Source organism: Marmota marmota, unplaced genomic scaffold (assembly GCF_001458135.2).
Source record: "Marmota marmota marmota unplaced genomic scaffold, marMar, whole genome shotgun sequence".
Lineage (NCBI taxonomy): Eukaryota > Metazoa > Chordata > Mammalia > Rodentia > Sciuridae > Marmota > Marmota marmota.
The window spans coordinates 38,306,601-38,317,878 of NW_025999900.1; positions in this window are offsets into that span (position 1 = coordinate 38,306,601).

Below are 11,278 nucleotides of genomic sequence, written 5' to 3' on the forward strand. Positions count from 1 at the left end.
TCAGCAAAAAAAAAATCTGCCTTGAATTTTTCACATATCACTATTTTCTGCTGTGGGATTTTTAAAATTAATTTAAATAAGAAATGTGACTTTAGAGGAAATGTGACTTTAGAGGAAAATGTGACTTTAGAGGAAAGAGTAATTGCAAAGTCATTAGGTTTCCTGAATGAAAAAGTATAATGTATTTTAAGAAAATAAGTGAACCACCATAGGGCCAGTGTATAATTTAAAGCTGTGAAGTGGGTCATTGCTTAGTGTCCCAAATCTAGTCTACATGTAGCACATTCATAATCACACTCCATCTGGCTAAAACTCATCATGTTATTCTGTATGCCAAGAAAAAATTATTTTAGAAAAGAAGGAAAGGAAAAAGGAGGGTTTTAAAAATATTTGACCTTCCTCAATCCTACGAGGATTCACTGCATCAACTTTCACCACAGGAGACCTAAGTATCAGCACATAGTGTTTAATTTGAGAGCACTGGAAAGTCTCCCCTTGTCTGGCTGGGATGCAGGTTATATCAGAAATCTCTTCAATGTGTCCCCCTAGTCTCCATTCTCATTACCTCTCACTTCGATTTTATAATAGACTGTCCCTGATAACTGTCCCTGGCTCTGGTTTACTTGCCCCACTGGAATAATAAACAATAAGAGGAAATAAAACGAGCTTCTTTGGAAGTCAGATGTGTCGAATTGGTAATTGAACCCATGGGAATGCACAAGATCTCCTAGATGCAGTGTAGCCTTTAAAAAAACAACAATCTTTTTTACTACTGACCTAGGGAGAGAGCACATATTGTTCTTTTATTCGATAAATAAGTATGATGAATACTATTATACAGTTACTATAGGATTAAAATATTCTACCTGGGAACTAATGGGGGTAATGGGGTAGAGATTTCAGTAATGACTTCATACAGGAGATCACATTTTAATGGACATGAAAGTGAAGAGGTATTTCCCAGATGTGATGGAGAAGAGACAGAAGAGAGAAGATGGGAGGAGAAAGAAAGAAAGGACAAAATATGTAGGCACAAAGCATCTTGACATATTCCAAGATGCAAGCATTTCCTGTGTCTGGAAATTAGGAGTAACAGAGAACGATAACGTGAAAGACTCATATGAGATATATAACATGAAACAAACTAAGCCCAGTAACTGGAGGCCTTGTATTCTTCCATGTAACTATTTTGGACTTTATCCTACAAGCAATGGGTTAAGCATTGGGAAGTTTTACCTAAAAGGTAATAAGACCTTTTTTTTGTCATAGGAAGCCCAATCTGGCAGTTTTATAAAGAATGGATCAAAGGGTACAAGTGAATACAGGCACAACTATCTATAGTCAAAGCAAAGAAAGAATTTGGACCTGAATTGGGAAAACAGCAATGAAATGAAGAGGAAAGAGTAGATGTGATGGTTATCAAGGAATTAGAATTTAAAGAACTCGGTGACTGAATGAACATGGGAGTGAGTGAGAAAGTCTAGGATGACTCCCAGTTATTTGGCTTGAGTGAAGGGCAAATCGTATTCACTGAAATAGAGAGCAAGGGAGAAGAGGGGAAGTTGTGAACCTATGAAGGTGAGATAACTATTGAACCTACAAACAGTGAGATCCAGAGGGTAGTTGGAATAAGAACAGATTTTAGGGAAAGCTGTGGACTAGAGTTATGCACCAGAAAAAAAAAGAAAAAAATCACCTTTCATCTCTGTAGTCCTGCCAATGACTTCACTCATGATCTTGTGATCTCTACATTTGTCCATTAAAATTACCTCCATAGTGATCTTTCCAGTTCATTCTTCACATTTTTCACATTCCAATCAAGGTGATAGTTCTAATATATACAAGAATATATATATATATATATATATATATATATATATATATCACATATATTCTAATATATATTATATAATATATACTCATACTCTCTCACTTTAAAACTCTAGTGGCTGCCTACAAGTCTGCAAAACAAAATCTCTACTTCTTGCTTTGGGGTGTTTGACAAAGAATAGGGTAGCCTCACTAAAAATGTCTGGTTTTTATTTGATGTCTTACAAGGATTTCACTCTATGATTATTCCAAGGAAATCTTGTTCCTACCCTACATGTCTGTGATCACACCATAGAAAGACATGGATCCTGTGCCTCCAGATTCTTAAAAACTTATTCTCTACTGCCACCGTAAGTCTCAGAAATGCCAGCTACATCTTTGGCCTCCAACCCCAACTGGAGATTCAGGGCCTGTGGCATCTAGATGTGAGCCACCCAGAATAGGTAGTTTTAAGAACTCTAAATGAAATGCAGATAGAGGAAATTCCTTGGCCTCTCACTCCTAGATCTTTTCCTTAGTCATTACTTCAAATCTTTATTACCTTAGTGATAATTTCAATAGCTAAAAATGACTCAAGTGAATAATGGCTAGCCAGAGTTCTAGGATATGAACCAGAGTTCAGACTGTCAACTGCTAGGCCAAACTGTACTTGCAAACATCTTTTTGTTAGGCAACACTTAGATTCTCTGAGAAGTTTTTTGTTGTGGTGGTGGCATTAGGTATTGAACCCAAGGGCTCTCTACCACTGAGCTCCATCCCAGCCCTGTTGACTTTTCATTTTTGAGACAGCATCTTGCCAAGTTGCCCAGGCTGGCCTCAAACTTGTGATCTTCCTGCCTTAGCTTTACTGGGATTACAGGTGTGTGCCACCATGCCCAGCTAGACAAGTTATGGGGTGAAGGTGGGAGTTCATAACCCACTTGAATCAAAGTGTGGAATATGATATGTCAAGAAATTTGTAATGTTTTGAACAACCCACAATAAAAAATTAAAAATAAAAAAAAAATAAAAAAAATCTTTATTCCTTTCCTACTGTTAAAATGTGAAAAATCAATCTGCTTTAGAGATGTGGGTAAACCTTATATTTTGATGATTGCAAATCAAGTAGAGCTATAGCAGTATTTTTCCTTAGATTGGGATTTGATTTTCAGTTCATCACCCCTGACTCAGTTCAATCATGTGGAGTAGGCTAGCGTTTCTCAATCATTAAGATGCATGCAAATCACCTGGAGAATTCTGTTAAAATTCAGATTCATATTCAGTAGTTGTATGGTAAGGTTCTAACAAACTCCCAGGTAATGCTAAAGCTGCTGGTCCGAGGAAGCATACCCTCAGTGGGAAAGAATTTGGGTAGATAGGATAGTAGTTAAGTGCTTCTTATGCCTCCAATGGTCTGGTTTTAGATCTGAGTTCAGTTACTTACTGGTTCTAAGTGGGTAAGTTCCCTGGGAAAATTCCTGTATTAACTGTACCTCTGCTTCCTCATTTATAAAATTGTTCTATTAATAGTTCTTAAATTATTACATGTAAGATTGAGTTATTGTATGTGACAGTTCTTAGAAGAATGCCTGACACTCAGTAAAACATTCAATAAATATTAACTATTATTATTTATTATTGATGTTACTGTGGTTATTCTCATGTTTAAAACTGTGATGAAGTCTGAACTCCTAGGGATGGCTTATAATGCCTTTCATGATCTGGCCTCTATTTTCCTCTCATCTCTTAGCATGATATGGCCTCTATTTTACACTCATCTCTAAGCACTCTGCTCTCTCCCTAGAAAGTACACTCTCATCCTGATCCCTCTGCCCATGGAGATCTTAATAATACCAGAGACAGGAACTTCTGACCCAATGACAATAGAAATGAAACTGGGAAAAGAATACAAACACATAGAGGGAAGAAGTAGAGGCTTTACTTTGAGGAGAAGAGGACAGCCCTGACTAAGAAAATATTCAGGCTGACCTCTGAAGAAAGGAAGGAGTTAGCCTTTTATCTAGAGCAGAGGTGGGCTATGCTTTGTTAATTTTCCACTGAAGATGTCCTAGCATCACCTTGCATCTGGTCTCTGTGGTTGACTTGAATAAGAATAGGAGAGTTGGAAAAGGCACGTTCCACACAGTGTTGAAAGGGGGAGGGAGGAGAGAAAGATTTGAGTGGGTTACAAGTTAAGAATTAAGGCCTGAGAGTTTATTTACCCTTTTGTCTTACTCCCTAGTGATTTTATTCTTCTTATTCTTTTTTTTTAATTTTAATTTTTAGTTGTAGATGGACACAATACCCTTTTTTAAAAAATTTCTTTATGTGGTGCTGAGGATCGAACCCAGTGCCCAATGTATGCAAGGCAAGCGCTCTACCACTGAGCCACACAACCCTAGCCCTCCTTCTTATTCTTAAGGGGTGAAAGGATAGACCAGTTCCCTGTCTTCTCATAGCTTCTTCCTACTGATGTATGGATGTTGATACTATCTGTCCTTGGAGGCTATAAAAATCTCTCACTGCCTGATCAGATGGGGACAAGTTTGGCACTGCAGGTTTTGGTCTGTGATGGTTCAGAAACTGTGGGTGAGCATCAGCTTGACTTTAAACTGATGAAGTTTGGAAGACATAAATCTTATAAGCATATTGAAGAAGCAGAGACCAAAGATCAAAAATAGAATAATGATGACTAATGGTTCTAAAAGTGGTAGAAGCCAGGCAAGATGAGGTGGCATTTGGCAGATACCTTCCATAGATCCTTTGTAGTTATATTTATGCAGCCATTCAGCTTCCTTGTATGTTTCCTTAATGACAACCTCTACATATCCTGTGTTTACCTAGGTACAACAGGTACAGTTTAGGAGCATGCAAACCCCTCCCTGCTTTATGGTAATGAGAAAGGTTAGCTTCCCCTATTTTTCATCCCAATAATGGCCAAGGAATTTAGTGTAAGCTGTAGATCAACCAGTGCATCTGCTGGCTTTTTTCCCCCCCTATTTTCTCAATGACTTCATAGTGTTACTTTTTGGTAAGTGAAGCTGCTCCAGAGAGCAAGAGATGGGACAGTCCCCTACGGTTCCTGAGGAATCTGTCCTATAGCACACTTACATCAGTGTGTACTGAGGACCCTGGTTTTGTTGGAGATTATTATCTGTGCAGGGATGGCATGTCCAGAAGTTACTCTACCTAATAGCACCATTGTTGCTATCTCTGGCAAATAGCTGAACTATCCTGGAGCCCCAGGGCTTATCTGTGGGAGAAATGACCTACTGGTCTTGGGATGGGTTCTGCTTTGGGGTTAGGACCCCTAAAGATAAACCTGGTTTTCTATATATGACTTTTTTTTCTCCATGTCTTTGGTTATACGGCATTTAAGACTAGGTAGGGAGCCCTTATGTCAGCCTCTTTTCAAATTGGTAAGGTCAGTCGAAGCCCTCTAAGAGATACTTTTAGAGCCTCATATTGGCTTCTTTTAGGTCTTTCCTCTACCAGCTGTCTCATCTTCAAGGACAAGACAGGATCTTACTGATCCTGTGACTTCCCTTGGAGGAGAGCTCCCTTTCCAATGACTCTCTTCTCTGAAAAACGTGCACTGGTTGGTTCCTGGTCTCTAGGGATCTCAAGATCCCCTGATTAGGAGGTCAGGTAACTCACTGGAGTTATAGGACACTTTTAGAGGGGCCCTGTCATCCCCTAATCACGGAAGTGGTGGTGGAAGGTGAGAATCAACACATTGACTGTATTCTTAGCCCTTTTATCCTTCTTGGGTTTGGTCTCCACGTTTTGGTTGTTGAGCACCCAGAAGGCTAGTTCCATCAGTCTTGAAGAGGGAGTAGTATGTTATAATTTTAACTTTTTCAAATTTCATCATTACCCCTTCCATTTAATAAGGGTCAATATCAGTACTGGGAGTCAATATCAGATTCTGTTGTAAAAGTGATGGCTAACTTCTCAAAATACTGTTCCAGTTGTTCTGTTAGAAGTTGTACTTTTTGCAAAATGTTAACAGGCAACAGTTACAAAGTTTTACTTGTAAAATACAAAATAAAACTAACAAGAGCAAAACAAATCCAGTTTGTACAATAGTTCTGAACCAAGAAACATAATTTTCACAATAATACTCATATTTATCAGACATTTGAAGAAAACCCAATTTGTTTGGAAAAAACCAAATCTAGTTGAAAACTGTGTCGATGATGACATTTTAGAGTTTTTTAAGTAAGTCTGATTGCAAATGTTTTAATGAAAAATCAAAGCTGTAGATAAAAAAGACTTAGAACATCCATGGTTAGAATTTTGAGGAGAGTTTACCAATTGACAAAACAATCTAGTTATTTCCATTGTAGATAGCATTTAACATAACAATTATGACTGATAGCAATATAGCAGGAATATGAAGCTTTCCTTATTATTATTTTTTTTCAGAAATACTTTGCTACCCCAGTGTAAACTATAATAACTTTGAGTCCAAAGTGGTGGCCCAAGCCTGTAATTCCAATGACTCAGGAGACTAAGGCAGGAGGATCAAAAGTTCAAGGTCAACCTGAGAAAATTAACAAGACCTTGTTCCAAAATAAAAAATTAAAAAGGGTGAGGGTGTGCCAGGCACAAAACTCAACTCAAAGTAGATCAAGGACCTAGAAATTAAACCAGAGATGCTGTGCCTAATAGAAGGGAAAAAGGGCCCAAATCTTCATCATGTCGGATTAGGCCCCAACTTCCTTAATAAGACTCCTATCATGCAGGAAATAAAATCAAGAATCAATAAATGGGATGGATTCAAACTAAAAAGCTTCTTCTCAGCAGAATAAACAATCAGTGAGGTGAATAGAGAGCCTACAGAATGGGAGCAAATTTTTACCACACGCGTATCAGATAGAGCACTAATCTCTAGGATATATAAAGAACTTAAAAATCTTAGTACCAAACTAAACCCAATAAATAAATGGGCCAAGGAACTGAACAGACACTTCTCAGAAGTCACAATTGATCAACAAATATATGAAAAAATGTTCGACATCTCTAGCAATTAGAGAAATGCAAATCAAAACTACTCTAAGATTTCATCTTGCTCCAATCAGAATGGCAGCTCTTAAGAATACAAACAACAGTAAGTGTTGGTGAGGATGTGAGGGAAAAGGCACACTCATACATTGCTGGTGGGACTGCAAAATGGTGCAGCCAATTTGGAAAGCAGTATAGAGATTCCTTGGAAAACTGGGAATGGAACCACCATTTGACCCAGCTATCCCACTCCTTGATCTACACCCCAAAGAGTTAAAAACAGCAGGGACACAGGGACACAGCCACATCAATGTTTAGAGCAGCACAATTCACAATAGCTAAATTGTGGAACCAACCTAGATGACCTTCAGTAGATGAATGGATAAAGATAATGTTATACACACACACACATACACACACTCACACACAAAGGAATATTACTCATCATTAAAAGAGAATAAAATCATGGCATTTGCAGGTAAATGGATGAAGTTGGAGCATATAATGCTAAGTGATTTAAGCCAATCCCCAAAACCAAATGCTGAATGTTTTGTCTGATATAAGAATGCTGATTCATAATGGGGATGTATGGGGAGGGCATGAGAGGAATAGATGAACTCTAGATAGGGCAAAGGGGAGGGAGCAAGGGGAAGGGAAGGGGTGTGGGTAGAAAGAGATGGATATCATTTCCCCATGTACATGTATAAAGACACGAGTGGTGTGACTCTACTTTGTGTACAACGAGAGACATGAAAAATTGTGCTCTATATGTGTAATATGAATTGAATCACATTCTGCTGTCCTATATAACAAATTAGAATACAAATTTTTTTTTTAAAAAGGGTGAGGATGTAGCTCAGTGGTAGAGTGCCCCTGGGTTCAATTCTCAGAACAAAAACAAAAACAAAAAACAAACAAATTAACCCCAAATCCCTGTAACTTTTGTGTATAACTTATCATTAATAAAGTTACTTTTATCTAATTACAAAATATTAAATGCCATAAATAAATCATCATTTAAATTCTTATTTTTTGTATTTTCTTGTCTTAAAAATAAATAAAATGATTTTAAAAATAAGGTAGATATGGTTCTCCAAGTACAATATTCTTGTTTACGATGTACTCCCTAGGTTACCAGTACCTAATCTTTTAATTATCAGAGTGGCTTGGAATGAACAGTGTTTGGGCATGTCTAATTTATCTTTGTTCAAAGATGAGGGTCATAATACAATTAGGAACACACAAACATAACCCTGAAAAAGGCTATCATTACTAACAATTTTTGTTTGGAGGACATAAGCTCAATTAAAACATTGTTTGTTTGTTTGTTTTCAATACTGGGATTGAACCAAATTCTTGTACATGCTAGGCAAGCACTTTACCACTGAGATATATCCCCAATCCTTTAAAAATATTTATTTTTAAATGTTTGAGAGAGGATCTTACTAAGTTACCCAGGCTGGCCTCAAACTTACAGTCTTCCAACCTCAGCTTCCTGAGCAGCTGGGATTACAAGTATGTACCACCGTGCTCAAAAGAAAAGTGTTTTCTTAAGCACTGCATTTTTAGAAAACCTGTACATTTAACAGACAAAGAAGCTAGTAATATTTAGTACCACTACTACCCAGTATAGTTTTATATATTAGCTTATTATTAACTCTAATCCTAACCCAAACACACACACACACACACACACACACACATACATACAAATGTTCTGACAAGAGTTCTGAAACAAAGAATATTAAAATTAACCTGTTTTTTTTTTAGCCATTATCAAGTCAATCATCATAAACACAAAACAAAAGCCAGACTAACAGATCTAAGAACATATGAACCAATTACATTAAATCAGAGTACACTTTCAGGTACAGAGGAAACAAGAGGGGAGCCAAAGTAAGAGAGGAAAAAGGAGGAAGGTGAGAAAAAAAGGAGTACACGGCAATTAGTTAGGGGACTTGCACCCCCTTCCATGTGGCAGGGAACTTAATTCCCTTAATTCCCTCTAACACGTCAGTAGTAGACTCAAACCCCTTCCAGTCAGCAGACTCACACCTCCCTCTACTTGGCAGGGGACTCAACGTCTGTCACAAACTCACCAACTACTTCAGGGGATCAGGCCTGCTTTCTTGTTGGCAGCTCTCAAGATGATCAACCTTGGTGAGAAACCCCATGAATCAACCAGGAGACAAGAACCCCTCCCAATACTATGGAGATTCCCTTCCACAACAGATATCAGACTCCCCAACTCAAATGGGAGCTAAAAGGTAGGAGAGAGAAAAGTAGAAAGAAGGAGGGGGGAGGGAAAATGAAGTATTGCTTGCAGGGTGGGAGACTGGAGGCTTACCTGTCAGTGACTTTGGAATTAAGAAGGTCCGAGAGGCCATACTTTTGGTGGCAGAGGTCATTGTTCAGGGATCCCAAGTCAAACAGGTCTTCCCCCTAAGCTTATTTCCAAGATCCCACTGGAGTTGATAAATGGGACCAGAGACAGGAACTTTTGACCCAATGACAATAGAAATGAAATTGGACCAGAATACAACAAACACACAATCAGGGCTTTAGTTGGGAAAAAAAAAAAAAGGGAGGTCTTCACCTCGAGAAGAAGAGGAACATCCCTGATGGATAGAAAATTCAGACTGGCCCCTGAAAAGAGGAAAGAGCAGCTGAGGTGAGTGAGGGTCTGGAATTTTTGCCCAGGTCCCATGTATGATAATATTTTAAAGGAACTTCTTTCATGTGGAAGATCCTTGGAGACATCTTGGCATCATCTTGCATTTGGTCTCTGTGATTAGCTTTAGAAGGGTTGGGAAAGGCACATTCCAAACAGTGTTGAAAGAGTTGGGGAGGGGAGGGGAGGGAAAAGTCTTAGCAGGTAACAGGTTATGTATTAAGACCCGGGAGTTTTTCTGCCTTTTGTCCCTATCTCATTTCTTCTCATTCAAGAAGGAATAACCTTCCTTCTCTTGAGCTAGTCAACTCTTAGATGTCCCTTGAAATTTAGTTGAGAAAACTCAAGTTAGCTGAGTTGGAATTCTTCCCATATCTTCCCCATTACCACTGTGAGTTTGGTTGCTCTCATACACGCTCCTATAGCATCCCAAGTACACCTCCGTGCTCAGTCCATATCACAGTGTATTTCAATGGTCACATTCTCTCTCTTCTTTAAGAAAAATTCCTGTGATAGTAAGCTTCCTGTCAATGTCCACTGTGGAATAAATTAATACATGATGAAATACAGTATTGGTGCTATTTCTGAAATATACTGGTTTGAATTTTTTGATGGACCGCTTCTTTTATGGGTCCTGTATTTCTGACCTTTAAGGATTGAGAAAGGCTATCGCCCCATCCCTCATTTCAGGGATGCCCACACAGCCACCACTGCCATGACCCTGCCAAGTACCTGAAAGCAATACAGTAGACACTGCAGAAGTTCTTCCATTCTCAGATTCAAGAATGTGACTAATGTTACATCAGCTAAGTGGCTAGCCCAGCCTGGCAGATTTAGACCTAAAATGAGCCAACTCAATTCAAATTTATGCTAGATACTTTCTGTGGACCATTTTTATTTAACTCTGCATGACTCATTTTTATGGCCTATGAGACCTCTTCTGATCTCACGTTTGTCCACCTCTCTAGCCAAGTCTCATTACTCTATGTTCCAGCCACATGGGCCTGTTTGTTTTCACTTCCTGAAAGATACAGCTACCTTCAGCAGAATCTTCATGCAAGCTAGTTTGTTGACCTTAATTGTATCCTTATCCCACACACTATACACACACACACACACACACACACACACACACACATACACATAGCCTCCAAGCTATCTCTGCCTCCTTTTCACCTTCGGAATGTTAGACCCTTGAGACTAGGACATTTTTTTTTTCACTGCCTTATTTCAAGCACCAAATATAGTGCTGGGGTGTAGCTCAGTGGTAAAGCACTTGCCTAGCATCAAAAAATGAAAAGTAGGGGCTGGGGTTGTAACTCAGTGGTAGAACGCTTGCTTCACACGCTTGAGGCACTGGGTTTGATCCTCAGAGCCACGTAAAAATAAACAGATAAAGTGAAGATATTGTGTCCATTTACAATTTAAAAAATTTAAAAAAAGAAAAGTAGACCTAACACCAAGAGTAGTGCCAGGGCACATGGTAAGAACTCAATGAATATATGTTGAATGTTGTTGAATTAACTCCTCCTAGGAGGTCTCTGCTTAACAGAAACCTCACAGAAAGGTCTCTGATGCTTGCCCCAACTAAAGGCAGCCTCCCTCCCCCTTCAATTCTCTATGAGTTCCCAGCTGTGTTTGTTTGTACTTCATGACACCTATCACCAATTTTATTAGTATCTATTGGAGAGAACACCGGAGAGAAAGTAAACAAAGGAGAATATATATATATATATATATAATATATATATATATATATATATATATATATATTATATATATATATATATA